The sequence below is a fragment of the Apium graveolens genome, unplaced genomic scaffold (assembly GCF_009905375.1).
Source record: "Apium graveolens cultivar Ventura unplaced genomic scaffold, ASM990537v1 ctg5265, whole genome shotgun sequence".
Lineage (NCBI taxonomy): Eukaryota > Viridiplantae > Streptophyta > Magnoliopsida > Apiales > Apiaceae > Apium > Apium graveolens.
The window spans coordinates 28,764-54,122 of NW_027418897.1; the positions used below are offsets into that span (position 1 = coordinate 28,764).

General features: G+C 30.5%; 1 long non-coding RNA gene across 4 annotated transcripts in view; it reads left to right on the forward strand.

Moving 5' to 3' along the window:
* The first annotated feature begins 3,391 nt into the window (after positions 1 to 3,391).
* The window catches only part of LOC141702525 (uncharacterized), a 93,082-nt gene continuing 71,114 nt past the window's right edge, over positions 3,392 to 25,359 (forward strand). The window contains exons 1-4 of one of the 4 annotated variants that reach the window (XR_012567173.1): positions 3,392 to 3,550; positions 3,738 to 3,810; positions 4,560 to 4,702; positions 5,212 to 5,657. This is a non-coding gene — a long non-coding RNA (uncharacterized LOC141702525). The other 3 variants (XR_012567174.1, XR_012567172.1, XR_012567175.1) reach the window with 3 other exon arrangements.

Genomic DNA, 25,359 nt, shown 5'->3' on the forward strand with positions numbered 1-25,359 from the left:
ATTAACGACCGTATATCATCGAAAAAATAGTTTAAAAAAAATTTCTAGTTTAATCATGAACAAATCTAGGGAGTTAGATTTTTCTAGATTTTTCTGTTCCCCATCTTGAAAGATGAATTTGAAACTTTTTTATAATTTTTTTGATGACTAAAATTGATTCATCTTACTATATTTACGTCAGATCATCGAAAATAATGATTTAAAAAAATCATCTAGTTAATCGGGAATACATCTCACGTTTGGGAGTTGGACTTTTCCTAGATTTTTCTATACCTATCATGCAAGATTAATTTAATTTAGTTTTTGTAATTTTTCATGATTACTAAAGTTAATATATCTTAACATTCTTATTATTGTATCTTCGAAAAAATCGTTTAAAAGAATTATCTGGTTAATCGAGAAAAAATCTCATATGTGGGAGTTCGACCTTTCCTAGAATTTTCTAATACCGTTTATGCAAGGTGAATTTGAATTTATTTTTAATATTTTCTTCTAACTAAATTTGATATTTTAAAACCTGTGTGGTTGAATCGTCGAATAAACCGTTTAAAAATTTATCTAGCTAATCAGGAATAAATCATGTGTTTTGGAGTTAGACTTTTCCTAGATTTTTCTATTGCTTTCATGCAGGATGAATTTGATTTTTTTTTAATTTTTCCTTATGGCTCAAATCGATATCTTTACACATGTATGGTTGGTTCATCGAATAAATAATTTTAGAAAAGATTTAGTAATCAGGAACAAATCCGGCATTTTGGAGTAACACTTATAAAAAAAAATTCTATTTTTGTCATGCAAGATGGATTTATTTATTTTTTTAATTTTTTATGATTGCTCAAATCGAAATATCTTAACATCCGTATAATTCGATCGGCGAGAAAATAGTTTAAAAGATTTATCCAGTGAATCGGGAACAAATCCCCGGAGTTAAACTTTTCCTAGATTTTTCTATTCTCTGTCATGCAAGATGAATTTAAAACTTTTTACAATTTTTTTGATAACTAAAATCGATATATCTTAACATCTTTTTGGCCGGATCATCGAGAAAATCGTTAAAAAAAATAATCTGGTTATTCGAGAACAAATCACATGTTTGGGACTTGAACTTTCACTACGCCATAAACGGCCTTCTAGCACATAATTACGTGATTTTTCCGTAGATAATGTTGCAGTAGTATATGATAATGTACCATACTGCAACATGTTTTAATTATGTTAGCATAGGTCTCGTAAAGTGTTGCCAATACATATATTAATAAAAAAATTCAATTTTTTATTAAAAAAAAATAAGTAAAAGTTGAGTGCAAACCACTACACCAAGGAGGACAATGTGTTTTATTCCACATTATTTAAATATAGCCTTATAGAAATAATTCATTTCTAGTTAAAGTAAAGGCTCTTTTAACTCCTTTAATTTTTTTAAAATAAAATTTTCGACGTTCCGTTCGTACGGATGTTAAAAACAATCGATTTTAGGTGTGTACCATCATTATTATAATTTTTTTATATTTATTTTGTAAGATTTTATATCAGTCAAAGTAGTCAAAATAGACCAAGCTTTGTTTGCGGTACTGTCCCGAATGAAGTATCAATGCTTTTAAAATAAAATTTCGACGATCCGTCTGTACGGATGTTAAAAACAGTCGATTTTAGGCATCTACCATTATTATTATGTTTTTTATATTTATTTTACGAGATTTTATATCAGTCAAATCAGTCATAATAGACCAAGGCCTGTTTGCGCTGCTGTCCCGAATGAAGTATCGATGCTTTTAAAATAAAATTTCGACGATCCATCCGTACGGATGTTAAAAACAATCGATTTTAGGCGCGTACCATCATTATTAGGTTTTCATATTTATTTTGCGAGATTTTATATCAGTCAAAACAGTCATAATAGGCCAATGCCTGTTTGCGCTACTGTCCCGAATGAAGTATATATGCTTTTAAAATAAAATTTCGACGATCCGTCCGTACGGATGTTAAAAATAATTTATTTTAGAGGTGTACCATCATTATTAGGTTTTTTTATATTTATTTTGCGAGATTTTATATGAGTCAAAGCAGTCATAATAGACCAAGATCAAGGCATGTTTGCTCTACTGTCCCGAATGAAGTATTGATGCTTTTAAAATAAAATTTCGACGATTCGTCTGTACGGATGTTAAAAACAATCGATTTTAGGCGCGTACCATCATTATTAAGTTTTTTTATATTTATTTTGCGAGATTTTATATCAGTCAAAGCAGTCTGAATAGACCAAGCCCTGTTTGCGCTACTATCTATTTTAGGGTGCACCATCATTATCATAATATAACAGTCAAAATAGACTAACCTCCAAAGTGCACTATTTTTTAAATCTGTTATTGATTTTGATTTTAATTATGATATTAATTTTGATTTATGAAAATATCCATAAATATGACAACTTTTTTTCTTTCATGTTTTCTTTTTAAACAAAATATAATATGTTTAAAAAAACTTATAATTTTTAAAATTGTAAGAATAAAAGTAAATTCATATATTTAGTTGAAAAATGGAAGATATTCATTTTATTTACATGTAAGTAGGTATTTCTAAAAATATTAAAAATAAATTAATAAATAACATTTTTATGAGCTTTGATTTTTTTTTCTTACTCAAGCAAAAACGATACATACTCGGACTTTAACAGCAAAATCAAAATCTAACAAAAAAACCTAATCCAACGGTTCTAAGATGTGCCAGCTCATCGATCCGTGTGAAACAAACAGATCTTGTGGTATATACACATTCACAAATCAATCTATCTCTCTCTCTCTTTTCCCCCAATTCTCAAACCCTAAATTCCCAAAGCAGCAAAGAAGTCCGCCGAGAAGAAGATAGTAGCCAAGAAAACTCAGGCGGAGAAGACCAAGGACAAAACCTGGAGTTTCGAGGAGCTATACGCAAAGGCCAGTTCGATTTCCAGGACCTTTGGTGGTGGCATCAGCGAATTCTAGTAGCTCAAATGGAAAATCTGGAGACCGAAACGCTACCGTGTTGATGGAGACCGAAATGGCTAATCCGTACATGTCTGATGATTCTTATAACAATCTCATAATTATGTAACTCTTGTTTAGTTGTAAAGTCTCTGTCTTTTTTACTTTGGTGTTGATCTTGATCATATTTGGAAGTGTTATAACAATTTAAGATTCTGAATTACAACATGTTAATATGTAATCAACTTTGTTCATTAGATTCTAGTTGATGATGATTATATTCCGTGGATTTTTCTTGATTTGCTGTAAATTTTATATTTTAGGAGGTATATCACAGACAATCAGCAACACAACATCTTCAGGAGGCAGCAATGTTTGTGGGAATAGCCAGTTCTCGGCATCAAGTGGAGGGTCAGAGGTGTGTGCTAGTGGTCAGATATTGCCAACTCCTAATTTGAAGGTGTTCACTTAGGCAGAACTAAAGATTGCAAGTTAAATCACTTCTTCCACTTCTGCAACAGTATCAACGAGAGCGTCTTTGGGGAAACAGCTGCTGGAATATCAATTAAAGAAATACGTCGTCGAGATCCGTATGATTACATTCTTGTTTTTGTTACTACATTATACTCCCTCTGTCCCATCTTAACTGATGTTTGACTCTCCGATACACATATTAAGGTGACAAAAGGTGAAAATTAATTAAAATGAGGCGGAGGGAGTATCTAGTACTGATCTTGTCCAGCCCACTAATACTCATAATATGCAATTTCCTGTTAGATCTTTCTCGTTGCCAGAATTTAGGGACGAGGTTCAAGAAGTTGTCAGGCCAATCCTCAATGCTTACTATAAAGTAAGTCTTACGTTCTTATTAGAAGTTGGGTAGATATTCACATTCTGTCGATTTGTAATCTTGGGTGCACTTATATAATATTTGTTCCCTTAAAAAATAAATAAATGTAATATTTGTTTTTATATATAAAGTGGATAAGGACTGCATTTCTAACATTAATTAGCAACTTTTGCCCTTAATTTTATTCATATATTATTATATCTGTACAAGCACATGTCTGGACATGTGTATATCATACTCATAGTGAACTTTACTTAAAAGGAGATGTCAAATTTCTGAAGAAGTATTGTATCCCTGAAGTAATTGAACGGTGTAGTGCAGAACACAAGGCTTATGCAAGCCAAAATATTGTAGTTGATAACAAGGTAAAATAGACCAAATCCAGATGGATTCTCTTGCTTCGGATGATAGTGTTTTCTTTTCATGTGGTCTGATTTACTTGGTAAATCTTGAGCAGTTTTTTTTAAATGGTCAAATCTTTTGGGTTTTTATTTCTGCATTATTTACATGTCTTTATTCTGAGTTGCGTAATCATTTCTTATCTTAGATGAATACATACGTGAAATTTATGTGATGTAATACTTCTATGAATAAAGCATGAGTATTGTTTTCACACCTTTCTCATCCAAATCTTGTTAAACTGGTGGGACAATCTCATTGTCTTCTATACTACAAGAAAGGCAGTAGTAAGTCGGCCTTTGTGTGTTTAACCAGAGTCTGACAATCTCATTGTCTTCTATACTGAGCAGGAGGATGCTCTGTGATGCCACTTCCATGGGAAATACGCTTAAAGATTTTGATTGGAGCTGCTAGAGGTCTAACATTCTTACAAGCAGCAGAAAAAAAGATAATATATAGAGACTTCAAAGCCTCAAATATTTTAGTGGATGGGGTAAGTATAACCAGTACACTAGGTTGGTTTGTCCGTGCCAACAGGGGCATAGCCAGTAATACCAATTACTCGGTTCAAAAAGTCAGAAAATAAATTCAAGTATATTTAAATAATTAATATATAGATATAATTGCAAGACAAATTGTAATATTAATAATATATAACTAAGTACATCAATTCCATAATTATATTACAAGCAACAGAATGACAAGTTCAAATTAGGCAGAGTGACTCCATAATAACATCCATTATATTTCATTTATCTTGCGAATAGAGAATTTGCTAAGCAAGTTACTTTATTAGCATAAATAGATCAATTTGTCTGGGAATCCTGATTACTTTAGATTGTGACCTTTTGCAATATTTGAATATTAGAATCCTGATTAGTTTTTTTACAGTCATTCACCTAGCTATTTTTTTCCGATAGTCCCTATAGTTTGCGTATTATTGATTTATGTCATACAACATAGCTAATCAAGTCAGTAACTAATGTCGGTAATCAATTTCAGCATTATAAGCAGGAATTCAGCGTGGATTGGATCCTGATTCTGATAATCTATCAATTATCATTGAGTCGCTTAGTTTGACAGCGGACCTGGAAGAGAGTATTGCATTAGAAAAGGAAAGGATGAGAGTTGTGACTAATAAAAGCCAAGGGGATATAGATCTTACTAACCAGCTGGTTCGTGGCAGAGCAGTAACAAGATTCTACAGAAATGGGTAAAATGGACGTCAAATTTGTTAGCACAGCTGAAGAATCTGAAATACGTGCTCTCTCTTTTCCGTGTTGCTAAAGTAGCTTCCAGATTAATTAGTTAAGTTAATTGTGATTCCTGTATAATAGACTTGTAATGTTTGTAGATTAGTAGATTAGTTCATCAGTACTGGTGATATTGTATTGTGATTCTGTTGACTTTGATTGGAAAAAAGTTCTATATAGAACTGGGATTTAATATATGCAGAAAGTATATTTCAAATTTTGTCCATTGTTACCGTGTTGCAATAGGTATTAAAAATGTTGCAAATAGGTACTAAAAATTGTTGCAAAAGGGCCATGTGTCAAGCTGGACCCACATGTCAGTGGACCCCACATGCCAGTGGGCCCCACCTGTCAGTATCCCACATGTCAGTGGGCCCCACATTTGTCACGTTGCAAAGTGCCACGTGGCAGTCCACGTGTCAGTTTGACCCCATTTTTTTTGCCATGTCATTGCTTTTTACAACATAATTTTTGGTGTTGCCCTTGATATGAAAATATTGCCTTTGAAGCTTAAGGCAACGCCAAAAATACTAACATCACAAAAGTGTTGCCGTAGAAAATTTTTGTTCTGTTGCAACATTTATTTGGCATGTTGCAACGTTTGTGGAATGATACAGAAGGCCACTTTTGGTGTAGTGTTTTCCTAAATTTTTCTATTCATGACATGTAAGATCAAATTAATTTTTTTTTGTAAATTTTTCGTATGACTAAAACCGATATATCTTATCATCCATATAGTTGGATCATTGAAAAAATCATTTAAAAAAATTATGTGGTTCATCGAGAACAAAATATCATGTGTGGGAGTATTATTACTTTTTTTGAGTTTGATTTGTTCTTTTGGCTAGCTATTATTTTCCAATATTGCAAGAAGAAATATAGTATCCAATAAATTAAACAAATGATTTAACGGAAACATATCAATGCTTTATGCTATTGCTATATTCTTCTGTCAAATAAATAAATACAGTAATTTTAGCCCGGGTCGCTACAAGATCCTGCATCAGCCTCTGCGTGACACCACCATGGAACAATTGAAAGCTACCCAGCCACTCTCATCAAGCATTTCTTCCAACTCTTTCACTCCTTTTGTCTAGCCAAAAACTCAGCCTAGAACAAGAATGAGTTCAAGTTATTTGGTGAGTTCTGATCAAAAAGATTGTGGACCTCTAACAAAAAGATTGTGGACCATAATTAGTGGTCCTAACTTCTAAGATAAAGTACATTTAAAATTTTGGTTGCCAACTATTCAATCTTTACTCAGCATACTATAGTTACAAATAATATCATCTGAGCACTAATCTTTTTTGGTGGAAAAATTGAATAAAATATGTCAATTTAGACTATAAATTAAAAAAACAACAATATTTTAATCTTGTTATTGTTGAGGCACCAGGTCTTGCATAGATCAGTTTTTGAAGATAAGGGTACATCTAAAATTTGTAATATGTAAAATGCAAAAATGGTACCGAGTAAATTTAAATATACCGAGTAATACAAATCGTAGATTTTGGGCGTCCCTGTTTTAGCAATCACAACCTTAATATTTTAAAACTGTGGTCATGAATTGTGGTCAGGCTGGTCAAAAAAGATTAATCTTACATTTCATTTACTGTTGTTTTTCAATGGGACAAAAAAAATGTGCTATAATTTCTTGGATCTTCAAAAAAGTAATACTTAATAGTTAATACCCAATGAAAAATAAATTAATGGATTCAAAACATTTTTTTCAATTCCCTAAAACTTACACTTAGGCCATTAAAACACTACAAAAATACAAACTATAGGATGCTAAAAGAAGATTATTACTTACAGTGGAATGGTCGACCTTAATTCTTTGCGGAGCATTTTCTTCATTGTTTTTTGGCAAACGTCTTGTATCTACAAATGGAAATCAAGAAATATATTAAGTGCCCTTTTACAACGAACAACAAATTATAGGTGAAAAAAAGATTACAATGATTTGACATGTGCATTTTACCCACAAAATGCAAACCAAATCGAGTTAAAAATTAGTGATTATTCACAAATGTAAAGTATTATTATCACGGTGTATTCACTTCTCTATAAACAAAATCGAAACACAAATATGAGGACTGAATTTGATTAGAAATTATCCCCATTGAGAACAAATACTAAACAATAAATAATTTGCAATCACATTCAAAATTCAAATGAGTCCAAGAACTCAAGCCAAATAATATATTTATTTTACACACTATAATTTCAACAAATGACAGAAATGTATATAAATTAAAGGTAAAATCTTTGTGTTCACAAATATTCAAAATTTGACATCTTTATTTTTCTAAATAGGGTCCGATGATTAAGAATAAAGTAATTATCAGTGCTTGCATCTAGAAGATATCAATGTTCAAAGAACTAAGTTGAGCCATCAGTTACCAATTTGAATCCAAAAAGTCATGATGGTGAGTATTACGTACACCATTGATGTGGTTGATATAGATTGAGGAAAAATTAGCAAATGGGTTAAAACCAGATATTGAAAATAGTGATATGTGAAGAAACTTAAAAAACTTAAAAAGAAAGGGGGGAACTGGCGAAATGGAGAGATGACTACAAAGAATAAGTGACTAAAGAATGTGAGAAACATATACATATATTGAGCATTTTGAAGGGTACACAATAGTCGAGAACGTACTCGAATTGGGCCGACTCAGAAATAAAATATTAATGAACTGTTCTCGCTGTAGATTGGGCCATAATTATAAGTTTACGAACGTATCTTATAGAATGTAGTAAAAGTTTAACAAAAGCCCAACAATCAAATAAGCACAATTTCTTTTTGATTCATTGCGAAGAGGCCCATAAACCAGATAAACTAAATATTCCATAAAAAAGTATAAAACTTACTCCATTTTGAATATATGAAAAGTACAAAGTGGCAAGTGGGTCATATCCACAACGAGATAGGTTTAGTCGATTTTGACTTAATTACTTTTACATTTGTTCAACACCAAAATGATTTTGTGATGCATATTTTGCTAGGTAAGTATTACAACTAAATCACCACTAAACTAATTACATTAAACAATGAATATAAAAACCTAGGACAATTAGGTCTATTATGCTTACGAAATACCTAGCTTCTAAGGTAAAGCAACTAAAGTGGGCATATAACTAAGATTTTGTTAATTTGTCTGAAGTATTAACACTCTAGAAACATGCTTACATATCAATAACTTTTGTTAATTCAACTAATCCGCCAATTAAAGCAATTGCTAATATCTCTCGAGTATTAACCCTCTAAGAATTCCATTATTTATCCCACTCTCACTTCAAATTATGCTAATCATATTTGTGTCTCTAATGAGTAAAATATCCCGATTTATTCCTCTTATTTTCATCCAATTAATTCATTATATCGCCCGATTACATAAATTAATAATGAAAATATAAATAACTCTAATAGCCATAATCAAGCAAATCACACAGAAAATTGTGCTAAAATTATATTGTAAACATGGCTTCCCCTCTTTTCCCTATAAATGACTACTCACTAATAATTACACAAGTTATAAAGCTATGAAAATAAAGAAATAGAATTAATCTAATAAGAACATGTAATCTTCAGTTTTATCACAAGTCTAACAATAACTATATACTCTCTACATGGCATGTGTCTCTGATATGTCTAAAATTATAAAAAATATGATCCCTATTTTAATATTACAAATATATTATTATTCTATTAAATTTTCAAGTCAGACTTCTTAACCGATTGTGATTCTCTAATAAAATTCGTTATTGTCTGGTCTCTCCAGTTTATAGGATGATCCAATTGGATTCTCATTATTGGACCATCTCCGAAAAATATAACTCATAAGCTTTGTGTGGGCTATAAGATCGTCCCAACCGGACTTCTATAAGTTAAAATAGAGCCCAAACAGTCTAAGCAGCCAGCGTAACCCAAAAATTCAAAATTCTTAAACCAACAATCTAAATTGATATAATTAAGGGTTTTATATCTAGTGCATATAAAAAAATCATTGGATTCATTCACATCCAATATTTTAATCTAGTCCTCTTCCTCTCAACTGAATTATCTTTTACGACCTCTGCGCTTCATCAACAGCTTTATAAAAGTTTCTTGAGATTTTGACCTTATTCCAAAGTCCTTGCACATGTGACTAACTTGAATATATATATAATGACTCTTTTTTTTGTATTATTAAATAAAAGATGATTAGGAAATTTATGCGTTGAGTGTTAAATATTAATTATGTGTTGAATTATTCATGTTATTAATTGGTGCTTCAGTTGGATGTGTGATTGTATTAATTTGTGTTTATATTTAGTAAGAATAATAAAGTTAAATTTTCATAAATATGAATATTATTAGAAAAATTATTTTAATTGCTTTATAATTACATTATATATTTATAGGATTTTATTAAATTTAGAAAATAATATTTCGTCAAATATTCATTCTCAAATTATTTTCTGATCGTAATTATTTTTTAATTCGATGTTAAATTAATTTTTTTAAAAAATTCTGAAAATTTTATTTTACTAGTTTTTTATTTCAAATATTGGGAATTATTTTGATTTATTTTAATCCGCGAATTATATCGTTAAAATCAAAACCGGGTGTCAAAATTCAGGCTGGGAAGGCGGGAAAAGGATACGTGGTAGTGAGAGGGGGTGATATGTGCCCTGTTTTTTTATTTTTCCTCCTTTCTTTTTCTTTCCTCTCCCTCTTATAATCTCTCAATATCTCTCTCATTCTCTCAATTTCTTAATCTCTCTCTATCCTCTATTCTCTGACCATGTCTCTCTAGATAATATGGCACCACCATCTCCCGGTTCATTTTGTTCGATTCGAGATTCGAGTCGAGTCTATTTCGTCTTTCATTCTTTGATACTTGCTTGCGTATATGTACGGGTGTCTGTATTTGTTAGTTTTTTGTGTTGGTAAATATAATTTTGTGTATTTGTTTCTTGTTTGTGTTGGCTTATGGCTAGCTTTTGTGCTTCGATTGATATGACCAAGGTGATGATTTGGGTAGTTTTATTGTCAGTGAAATTGTCAGATTTGTGTGGTGGAAAAATTTGTTAGAATTGAATGATAATGGATGTATAAACTTAAGCGTGTAAATTATTTAATAAGGAAGTCAGTTTAGGTAATATATTGGTTTGACTGCGTCTTTATTGTGTCATTTTTATTTCCGGTCTATATGATAGGTGTAATTGTATTGATAATTTAATTGGGTTGAGTAGTGATTGGACCTCCTAGAAAACATGGTGTTTGAAGATATTTTATTATGTAATTGTCCTTATTGTTGTCATGATAATATTGAAATATTAAGATTTGATTATTTGATTTGCATGTTAAGTGTTTGATGACTTGATTAATAGAGATTATGGGTTTAATTAATTGTTAAATATTAAAAATACTTGTAAGAACTGTTTTATCAAATTTATTTGTTATCCTATGTGTTGTAAGTATATCCATTTAATATGGCTAAGGTTTGTTTATTGAACCTTTTGTGTTTAGATTAACTCCCGAGTCAAGATTTTACTCGCGAAAGAATTAGCTTAAAATCATATTTGAGTCAATAGATATGGTCATTTTGGTATAGTGTGCGTAGTGTTTCTGGACATGGTTTGTTGGCTATATCGACAAATCTGTTTAGGGGCTCTAAACACCTTGTTTTCATCTGATATTTTTATGGTAGCTAGGTATCTGGTTCAGCTAGGTCTCCACCAAATTCACTACAACAAACCTATTTTTGAATATATTAAAAATCTGGACGCAGACTGAGTTTCTGTGGAGTCGAGCAGCCAAGATGCTTGTTATGTGTTTTTATATATTTAATTGTTTACAAAGCTTTGGTTTACACTTGATATTAAATGAGAAAGAATATATTTGGTTAATGGTTGATTTCAATTATTATAACTTTAGTAAGGTATAAGCACACATCATTATTACTTAAATGGTTATGTACTTATGAGTATATATAGCGATTTGTTTGAGATGACTTATATAATTGAGTAGTTTTAACGCTGTTCTTTTGTGATTTTGTTCGTGTTTATGTTTTGTTGTGTCTAGTATTAATATTAGAATTGTAAATATTCTGGTCAGGTTTATGTGTCTTGTTCTAGGCCCGATTTTACTACTTTAAACCTGGAATTTGTTCCTAAAATCTTTATAATAGATTGGGGTAATGTTCATTAGTGTCTCATAAAAATTTCATGTAAAAGCAATAAATTTTAAATATATTAAAAATCACAGAGTGAGGATTATGTGAACCATTGTCTAGTTTCTTTCTATATTAGTGCATAGTATGAGTTTATATTTGGCTAATTGTACATAGTTGATAAATGAATTCTTATCGTGGTTGTAGCTAGCTATTTACGTTAACTTATTTCAAGTTTGAACATAAATGATTATTATGTGTGGTGTGATTATATCTTGGTTATGCCGGATAATTATATGTTAGCTTATTGGTTTCAGTTTGGATTGCTTTAGGTAGTAAGTAATATATGGTATTTGATTATTAAATTGCTTAAATTGGTTAATCTTGTATAGATGATTACACATGTAGTAATTCTTCTGAAAGATTTCCTTGTATGTTTACTGCAAGTCAAGCCAGACTTTCTTATGTGTTTACTGCAAGTCAAGGCAGAATTTCCTCCTTGTTCAAGTCAAGGTTGTTTTTTACTATATAATTTATTATTGATTGAGATTGAAAACAGGTGGATAGTCCGATAGATAGAGGAATTGTTGCGGAATTTTTGGTAGAATCCTTATTTGCTTATTTGATAAATGTGAGTAGTGTATAAGGATGATGCGAGTATGTAAATATATGGGACTTGTGTACGTGCTTAAATACCAACTTGGAATAGTTATATGAATTATATGATCATCGGCGTGTTATATGTTTATCTGAATCGCATAGCTCATAAGTATAGGATAATAGTCATTAGTATTAATTAGGAGGTTAATCAAAAATTATTTATTGTTCCTTGATGTTGTTATTATATGTTAGTGGATTCAAGATGTGATTATTGTATATTATCTACAAAGGGTAGCTGATTGTGGTTTCTAATTATTATTCGATATTAGTTAATTTCATCTGCTTCGACAACTAAAGTACCGTGTTACTCTTGGAGAATCAACTAACGTGTGTATATCAAGTACATTCAGAAGTAGTTGAATAATGTGGCGAATTGAATCATGAATAGTTCCTTAAGACAAAGTTGTGCCGTGAGATAGTTCGTTAGAGTTTAGTCGGTGTAGAAGTTAGCAGAACTGAGGCAAGTCTCCCAACCATATCGTTCGTGGTTTCAATTTATTTTTAAAAGGAAATGTTTATACTTATCAATGCCTTTAATTTCCTTATGCAAGTATTTCTTCCCTATTCATTTGAATCCTGATTGATATTGAAATTCTTCTTTCAATTATGCACATATCTTTATTTTTACCCTTGCTTATATCTATTATTCTCGACTTTTACAGTTGCACTATGATTCAATTTAATTATTTAAATTGTTCATAAGAATCATAGTACTGCCTTATGTATACACTTTGATATTGTTTGTACCTTTGACTCGAGAATTAAATATAGACTTTAAACATGATTTAGAAAATTTAGTGAAGTAATAACTAAGGTTATTACTTATATTTTTAACAATGTTATTATTTTGAAAGAAAAGAACCTTCCCTGAATCATGAACTTGAACTTTAATAAAGCTGTATAAAATATATAATATGGGTGGTTGCGTAAGCGGCGAAGCGCCGACCCATCGTTAAAGTTGGCTACTTTACCCTGAAATTCCATAATATTTGTAGAATTGCATTAAGCTTTGTTTATTGGCTAATGGTTGATGGAAAATCAACTTTAGCTATTGCCTATTATCGACCCAATATATGTAAATAATTTTAAAAGTATTAATTCGACTGTTAGTTGACTTTATAATTTTAATTGACTCTGTTGATAATCTATTAAACTTTTTGAGCACATCATTTTGCTCATTCTTGCTTGTCACCCCAACTCTTTCATATGCTGATATTAGACCCTAGTGTTGTAAGAGGATTTCTCTTTTTCTTTTGAGTTCGTTCCTCTCAGTCTAGCTACTAGATGTTGGTGTTCTGCTGAGCTAGAGGTTAAGGATCTTAGTTTTTAGGTTGTATTTTGAATAGTGCCTATAGTATCAATGTAATCTCATATAGAGAGGTTCATACACTTTGTTTTATTTTGGTTTTAATTGAAAGTTAGACATAATCGTATACTTAAACCTCAAAAGATCTTGTACTTGGGTTCAATTGTAAATATTTATGTTGGTTTCCAAACTGAAATATTAATGTTGGTTTGCATTATCCGCGGTCTTTATTTTACTTTTGTTTTTATTTTTTTCGCCGTTATAATATGTTAACTCTATTTTCTTGAACTTCAAGAGAAAAACTTTATCTCATCAGTAACCGGTGTTATGTGTTCGAATTTATGAGGTAACACTAAAAAATAAGGTAGGTTTAGAGAAATCCGACCAAAACCAGTGGTCAGTTTAACCCTAGTCAGTGGGGGTCAAAACACTCAAAAATGGAGTTGATTTTTGTTGACCACTACTCCCTCCGTCCCATCGGAATATTTACGTTCACTATTTGCACGTATTTCGACATATCTATAAGTATGGTTTCATAATATTTTTTAAATTTTTTTGAATAAAAGTTTAAACATAAAACTTTTATTCAGAAAAAAAATTAAAAAAATATTATGAAATTATACATTAAACGAGTATTGAAAAGCGTGCGAAAAAGTAATGTAAAGAATCCAGTGGGACGGAGGGAACTAAATATAAATCCAATTTAAATGACAAAAAAATATTAAATTGATTAGCAAACCAAGATATATTATATTTCTATTTAGATAATATTTGTAATTACATTAATTTTCACAACACAAGAATCTTCATATTAATAATATTTCCAAACCAAAACCGTAAAGGTTTTAATGCTTAATTTTAAACCGACAACTCTATTAACCAAAAGTCATTTCCACCATGGTCACCCTCTTTCAATGAAATAATGGGACATCATCTTCCTCGTTTTCATCCTCCATTCCATGTTACGTGCAATCATCATCCTCCACTACTAGAAATATTGCAATTGACATAGGCTTAAAATGGATTTTACAAACAATTGGACCAATGTCTTCGCGTGCGATGTTAAATATCATAACCCTTTGACAATGGTTTTTATCTGATGTTTGTAGCGTTATGGCACACCAGTTTCCTCTACTATGTTGTTAAATATTAAAGACATCCATTTTTATTTAATAAACAAGCATTGCATCAAACTATTTTTGACATCAGTTTTTTACAAGCATTGTAATGTTATAATGGATACAAGTACGTTAATTTTTTTATAAAATTTTGTCAAAGATGATTTCTATATCGGTTTAAAATTACAAAGTCATGTCATCATTGATGGTTGTATACATCATTTTTTAGGTTTATGCCATATTAAATGTTTTTTATATACGTGATGGTAACCAATAACCAATAAAGAAGGATGTTTTTCATGAAAAACATGTGAATATCCATGGGTTTATTTGTCCCGCAAGACCCCCTCCCCTTCATCATCATCGTTATTTTGTGGGTACCAATGTATGTGGGAAAAAAACTGATATATGTATTATCTAGAGAGAATAAAACAAAACAAACTATCTATTATTTCCATCATTAAGACTGAAAGAGATACATGCATATTTAGCAGACGTAGTGCTGCTAACCACTACTCCTAACAACTCTCCACTACATTGGACTCTCCTAATAATGCTGAAAACAAACTCATGACTAAGTCATCTTCTGTACACTAGGATGACAATTTATTTAATTTAAAACAACTAACTAAAAGAATAAAATAATAAAACAAGTTTAGATTAATTTTCCAACAATCTCTCCCTCAATCTAAACTTGTCTCATGCAATCCTTCTAACCCGTATGGCTTTTAGACTGAGCCCGTATGGCTATTGAACTGAGCCCGTATGGCTATACTTATGACTATAACAAAGCTGGTTCATCATCCTTGACGACTGCCATGTTTACTTCCTGCCTCTTCTCTCTTTCCCGTCGTGGTTTGCTACATTTTGATGCATAGTGTCCCAGTTGTAGCACGTGATCCTACTCTTGTCATGGAAATAACCACCTCTAGTTCTTTTATTATAAGATGTCAAGAGAATTTTTTGTCTGTCTGCGCTCTCAGACCTTCCCTTCATCCTCTCCTCGTGAGCTTTAAGATGACCCACTAACTCTGTGACCGTCATAGCTTTCATGTCTCCGAACTGTTCAATATTTGAAGCTATCTGAAGAAATTTATCAGGAATCTTCCTCACAACGCTTGACTCCTCCATCACCTCTCCAAGAACCCGTATGTTGGTTGTTATCCCGCTCAGCTTCATACAAAAATCATCCATGTTATCTGTCTCCTTGATGGTAAGAGACTCAAACTCTCCCCTTAACGTTTGTACCTTAGCCTCCTTCACTCGCTCTGCTCCTACACACATCATTTTAATGGCTTCTCAAGCTTTCTTTGCGGGTTTTTTCTCTGCAATAGTCAGCAGTACTTCTTTTGTCACACTTTGGTATATAGATACAAGAGCTATTTGTACCATCCTCACATCAACAACAGTCTTTGGGTCTCTTTCGATCGCACCCCAAACACCTTGTGCCTTCATGAAAACCTTCATTTGTAGGGACCATGTTGTATAGTTACTTTTCGTTAGTATTGGATAGCTTAAACCCACAGAGCCTTCTTTTGTCTTGGTTATCTCCCTGATTACGTTTGTGTGTTTGGGTTGATATTTGGGCATACACCACCTAGAGCTCTGATACCAAGTGTGGAAAAAAAACTGATATATGTATTATCTAGAGAGAATAAAACAAAACAAACTATCTATTATTTCCATGATTAAAACTGAAAGAGATACATGCATATATAGCAGACGTAGTACTGCTAACCACTACTCCTAAAAACTCTCCACAACACTGGACTCTCCTAATAATGCTGAAAACAAACTCACGGCTAAATCATCTCCTCTATACTAGGATGACAATTCATTTAATTTAAAACAACTAACTAAAATAATAAAATAATAAAACAAGTTTAGATTATTTTCCAACAATGTCAATGAACTGTTACTTTCATGAACGGTGTTAAGTTGTGTGTGTGGATATTCCATGGATAAGTTTGGGATATTTGATTCATTTTGACAAGAAAAACTCAATCAAATCAAGGTAAGTCCGGTGTACATATAATCATGGGCTAAAGTACAATTTTTAATTCTTTTAATTTTATTTGAATAAATTATTATTTCCTTGAAATTACTACTTCGTTCTTGTTTATTGTCCGATTTATCCTTACCTTTGGATTTTTATGCATCATACAATATTCACCCACATAAGTCCATGGTCTTTTGATTATGGGTAATACTACAAATATGTTGCCCTCCCTACAACTTGCATTAATGGAAATTTACTAGGTTTGTTTTGTTTGATTTGTTTTATGTAGGATTGCAAATTCATAATTAGAAAAATATATGTCATCACACTATAACTAAGACTAGGTTGATATAATTTTGATTTTATTACATTGGTGAATAAGATTCACAATGATGTATTTTGATAGTACATAAAGTAAATTTAAATGTGTGTTTATCATGTATAACATACATAAACACATATATGATATATCTTAATTAATATTGGAGGTTATTCTTTATTAGAATTGTTATGACTCGTAAAATATTATGTCTTTAATGTGTTCAAGTTTATGACTTATAAAATATTATGTCTTTAATGTGTTCAAGTTGGTAGAAATCCTCATTTATAAATTAGCGATTTGAAAATATATCATTTATAAGATTATTGCTCACTTTTCATTTGTTATTTTTTATACAAGACATAGAGAAATATAATATTTGATGTAAAATTATTATTTTAATATATCATAAAACTCTTTATAAATAGTTATAAGAACTAGAAAATATTGCACCATTGATGTCATATAAATAGCCTAATCAATGACAAATATATCTCTAATCAAGCAACATTAAAACACAATCAACTAATTATTATTTCACTTACAATATTAATTCATAATTCCAATAATGCTTCTTGATTCAAAATTAAAACATATTTAGAAATTATAAATGACAATGTATTTTTTATCATCACCAACACCAAGTAGTACTTCTCACCAAATTTAATTTCACATACTATTATCTTGGAGCACTTTTCTAGCTGTTGAAACTCTTGTCTAGAATTTGAAAATAAATTTTTTCCCATTGGTGGCATGCTTTGTGTGTCATCATTAAAGGGGTTTCATTTTGACAACACATACCACATGATTTTCAGCGTGGAAAAGGGGAGAAAATAATTTGACCATTAGATTAGACACCATGCCCAATTTTTTTTAAGAGTTAGAAAGAAATTCTATATTAGATGTAGCCTATTATTTTGTTATTTTGTTAGTGCTCTACAAACTTGCCTGTGATCAATTAATCAATCCCCATATTAAAACATAATTAACTAATTAATAGTTGCTTTAGGATTTCAAATTATAATTCCAAAGTCACAAATATTAGGAGGATAGGTGGATGGTAAAAAAATGTGACAAGCGCTATGTGTAAAAAATTCTTAATAATAAATTACCCTACGTCAATATGACAACATTTTTTAGTGCAAAAATAAATAGAAAGTGGAAAATAGGATGTCAGTTGGATGAATTTTATTGTGGAGATAACTACTAAATTTAAAATATAATACATAACAATTATGTAATATATCTTAATCATTCTTAATCCGGTGAATTTATACTAGTATTTCTTGATTTTTACCTAATAGATTAAGATTTTTATTAACTTTAAACTTTTATATAATAAATAAAAGGATTTAAGCAAAGAAGAAGAGAGCATATGAGAAATGACAGCCTAAGATTTTCTTTTCCCATGAAATTCAAAATTTTAAAATTGTCATAGTGTAGGAAAACAAAAAATGCACATGTTAAATTTTATGGAAATTATTTTTATAACCGCCATGAAATTTTCTACTTACATATTGGAAACTTATTTTTAGGAAAATTGGCAAGCCAAGGTTTTCACAATTGTATATATATGTTCCAAGTAAATTTGTAAAATATCTACTTTAAATTAGATACTTATATATACTTTCAATTAAAACGGGAACAAGAACTTGCCCCACAAGGAAATTGCCCCTTTAATTTACACTAGAAAATACACAAGACCCTAAATTGGCACGCATTGCAATTAGTACACTAGTGGAAAAATGTCATTAAACAATTTTTTTAAAAACTGATGTCTAGGTGGGTGTAGAAAAATCCCTGTTTTTTACATTGGTTTTAGACTCATGTGAAAGACTGCATACCAAATTGTTTCTAACTAAATAGCCCATGTATTACTCATACTAAGACATCAGTTAGTAACCGATGTGTTAAACACATACCCAAAGGTTGGTATCCGATATAAAAAATAAGAAACTATGTCAATTGACATATGCATTAACGCTTCTGTAAATGGAAACGATGTATTAAACGATGTCCATGCTTACTATTTAACTAATATATAAATAAGAAAAAGAAAAATAAGCTACATCAATGTATACAAAAACCAAAACATTGATTATCATTATCAAACATTATCAAGTCATTTGAATTTACAAAATTGACAAAGTCAAAAACACAATTGTCAAATATACAACATTATCAAGTCAAAATGAAATTCATGTACTGATCTTTTTGCATGAAAATTTTTACATAAGGCCACATTCAGAGGCGCATCCAACATCTGCAACTGCAAGTTGTTCGTTCACTTGACGTACAACAACTGCTAGCCTCCAACAAACTCAATAATTTGTGCATTAGGAGCAGTTTCTTAAAGTAAAGTCACTTCCCAAACAAGTGATTCTTAGATGCAAGTGGAAAGGTAGTGAACACAAGGATTGGAATCTCTATGAAAAGTACTGGGTTGCGAGCAAATCTGAACAAACGGAAAAAACTTAATAAAAGCAAAACAAACAATAATTCATGTTACAAGGACCTAAAACTTGAATAGTTAACCACAAATACCTAAATACTCTCCTAATATAAGAGTGGTTCATGAGTTAATATAGAACCTATCCTAATAAGATACCAAAACAGGCAAATAACTTTTTTATCTATTACTTCAATTTTAAAAAGGTTGCGTTGGTGGTACTTTAATCAGGCCTCGAGTTCCAAATGGCATGCTAAGATTCTGACACACAGTGCGACATATACAAGTAAAATAAAATAAAATTATAAGCATTAGAAGGAACTGAAATACCGGAGGAAGAATGTAACAATAAAGTACATAAAAATATTAAAAAATTAAATAAGTGATTGCAGAATTACCAAAATAGTCACAGGGTGCATCCGCGCAACATCGATCAAGTTTTCTTCAGACCAAACAACAGAATTTGGGTAAGAAGGTGAAGCCACTAATGAATCAGCTTGAAAGCGTGATGCCGGTGAATGTGACAAGTTAAGCACTCGGAGAAAACATTGATTCTATAGGCAGTTGGAAGGAAGTGATAATCCAAGACCCTTGATATATTTCCTCTAGGCATCCATCACCTAACATAAACATTCAAAACTTCCAAAATCAAGCACCATGGTTCATATATGAAGAAGTATAAGGGGTCTTTAAGAAATATAATGTTAAATAATGGTAAGCCATCAAGTTCTATTAAGCAATAAAAACTGACATAAAAGACATCATAATTCTTTGGGGACTTTCATCAAACACACAATGCACAATTCATATTTTTTATAAGTAAATGGAAAGTCACACACTCCACCACCGAACAAGTATGTGAAAGTAGAGTGAGTTGCAATTTGGACACAACCCTGGGATTAATCATTAACAACTTTATTCGGGTCTAATCACTTAAGGTGAGAATCAACCAATCTATAAAAAAAGTTTAATTAAAACCTAAAATTTGAATTTTGAAATGAATTTTAAAAAATACTTACCAATTTAAGCCGCTTCGAGGTAGATAACAGCACAATGGACCTCCCTAAAGCTTCCTCTATAAAAAATTAATGTTTTAATTGAAAGAAAAACATATAATTCGAGCTAATTAGGATTTGACATTGGGAATTTAAAAGCTAGGGTTTGAATTAGAGGCTTGTACGCTAGGGTATGGAGTATTGAGTTTTGATTTAGGTTCAAATTAGGGTTCTTGAGAGGTGAGATTGTGATGACTATAGTGAGATTGTTAGGGGGGACTGAGAGGTGCTGGTGCATAGATGAAGAAGTGGGGGAATAAAATTGTCCAAAGAGCGAAATGAAACATAAACAACGGAAAAGGTTCGTAAGTGAAAAGTGTATGAAGGAGATCCGCGTGTTATTTTATTTTTTTTAAAAAAAAATAAATGAGACATCGGTTTTATCTACAATCAATGTCTAAAAATTACTTTAACATCAATTATCGTAAAAACAATGTAAAAGATCTCTTTAACATCAGTGAGTGAAGGAACCGATGGTAAAGTGGTGATGTCTATTGACTGTTTTTTTGTAGTGGCAAGAAATTTGCCAACGTGATTAAAATAGTTTCTTCAAATTTGAAAATAGATGGTTCTTTAACCTACAAAAAAAAAGTTAATAGACATCACATATTTGACATCCGTTGTTAATGCCACTCATGTTAAGAAATACAATAACATTATCCCGTGAAAATACGATGTCTATCTATTTTTAAGACATCGCTTAGTTTCTAATCGATTTCTAAAATACTCTTTTATAAAATTTCTTGCGGTTGACCAATTATTTCCCAATTATATAAATTGTTAACCCGCTTATTTTCAAAATTGAATTCCCCATTTCCCAAATTTTGTTCCCACCTTGAACCTCTTAACAGATAAAAATTAAATAAAACTAAAAACTCAGGCCTCTCAATTCTCGCATCCACTAACCTCTCACCTCTCCCTTTCTAGAGAAACCTAGATCTCCCCAAACACACAAACAACCGGTCTGAATCTCTCGTCGATAAACACAAGTTTCAAAATTCAGGATTCTCACCTTTCGTAAAACACGATCTCAAGACTTGAAATCTTACAAGTCAATTTCTTCAAAACGAAATCGATTTGGTCGATTAATAGATTAAATCAGTATGTTCAAAGCTCAAAACCTCGAATTGGTAAGTGGGTATGTTTACGTAAGATCAAATTGGTTTGATTTTTTTATTTTGGTGTTTTTAACTTAGACCCCTAATTTCTTAATTCATTTTTTCTTATTTTTAGAATAGATATATATTCGTCACACGGAGAATCTATTTGGGTGACTGAGAGAAGTCTTTATATGTAATCACTAATTTTTTATTTTGTGTATCCTTATATACATGAGAAAAAAATTGTTTTAGTTGTTCTTGTAATTAGAATTTTTTTAAGTTGTTTCTTTTTCTTTTTGAATTGTATATGCATGGGAATTTATGCTAGTTAAAAGATTTTGTAATCTTGAGTTTAGGTAAAATTTGATTTTAATTTTTGGGGTTTAGTTTAAATTTTTGCTGAGGTTTTTGTATATGTGGTTTTGTTATTAGGTGTTTCTTACTCACTTGTTAATTTTGTAGTCCAGAGGTTGAATTAAAGACATCAATGGAGTGGAATTCGTGATAGATTGTTAAGCTGCTTGTGAAAAACGTTGGTTTAGAAGCTTTTAATTTGTTTGAGATATAACACTCATTTCCTCTAAGATTAGTTGACAAATGACCCTAACATAATTTATAACGATTTTATTTTGTAAACTATTTAACATAAATGTGATATTCATCTAGTTATGTAGCTTAGTTTTGCCGAAAGCTAAACTGGTACCCAGAATGACTTAGCTGAGTTTGCGATTGGAGAATTGAAATAAAGGAAATAGATATGTTCATATTGTACTCTCCAAACTTGAAATCAAATAAATTGGCTAAAGCCATTGTGGTAGTACTTACATAATTTATACTACAAGAAAAACGGCCATTTCCTACCAGCGTTTTGGTAGGAAATAGGCTATTTCTGGTAGGAAAAGGGGGCAAATCCTACCAAAAGGCTTCGTGGGATTTGCTCCCGTCGAAATTGCTTTATGGTAGGAATTGGTGCTTGTATCTCAAATGGTCCCACTTGCCAAGTGGCCGCCCATGTGGGTCAGCTACAACGTCATACAAATTGGGGTCAGATTGATGAGTTGGCATGTGGACCCATCCGCGTGTCCTGCCACGTGGTAATTGACACAGAAAAGACTTTTTTCTTACCAAAATTGGTAGGTTTTGAGTGAGTATTTCCTACCATAACTGGTAGGTTTTGATTGATAAATGGTAGGTTTTATGTCATAAGACATGAATATCAGCATTTCCTACCAACCATTTCCTACCAGTGTTTAGCTTGAATGTGCTAGGAAATACCTTGAATGTGGTAGGAAATGGCTTGAATGTGGTGCGAAATGTTGGACAGTTTTCTTATAAAAAAATTTATTTCATTGATAACAATGTAGAACAAGTTGTACATAAATTAATATCTAAATCATAAGCATACAACAATAACCAAAATTGAAAAATTCATCATAAATCACAATCTGGACATATTACCATTATAACATTAAAAAAATTACATATCCGTGATAATTGCATATTAGAAATAATAATTCATTACAACAATTAATAGATGTTTTAAAAGTTAAGACTAATCATCTTCAAATTCTCATCATTGTTGAATCATTTGCCTTTATTCTTTGTAATTTCTTCATTATCGTTGTTGAATAATTTGTCTACATTCTTTGTCAGTTTTCCATTTTCGTCTTTGTTTGTTTCATTTCCTTGGTCTCGAGTGAATAAAATCTACATAAGAAGAGATTATAAATGTTAGTAGTCATTAACATATATGAACAATTAATACATGTAGTAAAAACAAATAAGTAATTATATAAACGAATCAAGATAAAAAATATGTTAAAAATATTGAAATGCATACATATATATGAGATGGTTTAAATGAAGAAGATGAAGATATTTATCAAAAGATAAGAAGAGGATGGAGAAATTATGAAATGAAATTTTGGTGGAGTAGATGAAATTGAAAGTGAAAAGAGGAAGATAGTGGTTTATAAATTCAAGTCACCTATTTCCTACAAATATTGGTAGGTTATGGGTTTAGGCAGAATTTTCAAATTTTTGAGTTTAATTTTGGCTCCGTATTTGAAATTTTCATTTTTGATTTTGGCTCCATATTTAATTTTTTTGTGAAATTAAGGTTCATTTCCTACCAATGCTGGTAGGTTTTGAATTTGACGAAAATTTTGAATTTTTGGTTTTGGCTCCATATTTGAGTTTTCGTGAAACTAAAGTTCATTTCCTACCAATATTGGTAGGTTTTGAGTTGGACTTTGTTTTTGAATTTTTGGATTTCACTCCAATTTTAAAATTTTTGAATTTACTTTCATGTTTAAAATTTTCGTGAAACTACAACCAATATAGGTAGGTAATGGGGTTTAACGATTTTTTTTTTAATTTTTAGTGTGAGTGCAATTATTAAATAGTAAATTAAATATTTAAAAAAAAAATAAATATCAATATAGGACTAAATACTAGTAAACCAAATATATTTATTTATTTTTTCTAAAACTTTTATCATATCCCTAAAATATATAGAGAAACAAACAAATATATCTTAGTTAAAAAATTGGATAATATTTATTAAAAATCGAATATTATACGAAATTGTTAAAATAAAAATTTAATTACTATTTTCAGGTGATGCCTTTTCCTACCAATTTTAGGTCTATTTTATACCAAACTTGGTAGGAAATACCCAACTAGGAAAATGACAAACAACTTTTTTGGGCAAAACCTACCAATTCCGGCAAGAATTAAAAGTTTGTTTTATGGATCTATTATTAAAATATAATAGCTTAATTTTTAAAAATTCAATATTTTGACTACATGTATAAAATTCATGTATCTAATCATCCTAAGGTTGGATTATTAAAAAATAAAAATAAAAAAATCCAAGTGTGTAATCCTAAACATCCCCGATACTTGAGTTGAAAACCTAACTCAATCTTCGAACAATCTCGACATTTCGTTTTCTAAACGATTTTCTTAGTCATAATTATTTTTTTACCCAATTTTTTTTCATAGTTTTATTTCACTATAAAATGAAATTTCACTTGAAAAGTTTTAATTTATCGAATCATTTTCATATTTAATTTTTTTTTCGTAATAATTATAATTATCCCAAAAACAAATAAAACACAAAATGGTAAGTGTAATCAATTAACTTTTAGAGTTTCACTATTAAAATGAATTGATGTTTATGTTTTTAGAGTTTGATCAACGGAAATGTGACAAACAATGTGCGAAAAGTACAAAAAAAATATTTTTCTTACAGTTTTTTTCTATAGATCAATTATAAAAATATAATGGCTTAATTTTTAAAAATTCTATATTTCAATTACATGTATAAAACTCATATATCTAATCATCCGTAAGGTTGGATTATTAAAAAAATCCCAATATCTAACCCATCCCCGAAATTTTGAGTTGAAAAACCTAACTCGATCTTCGAACAATCTCGACGTTCCGTTTTCTAAACAATTTTCTTAGTCATAATTTTTTTTACCCAATTTTTTCCCTAGTTTTATTTCACTATAAAATGACATTTCAGTTGAAAAGTTTTAATTTATCGAATCATTTTCATAATTTTTTTTCGTAACAATTATAATTATCCCAAAAACAAATGGAAACACAAAATTGTAAGTGTAATCAACTAACTTTTAGAGTTTCACTATTAAAATGAATTGATATTTATGTTTTTAGAGTTTGGTCAATGGAAATGTGACAAACAATGGGCGAAAAGTACAAA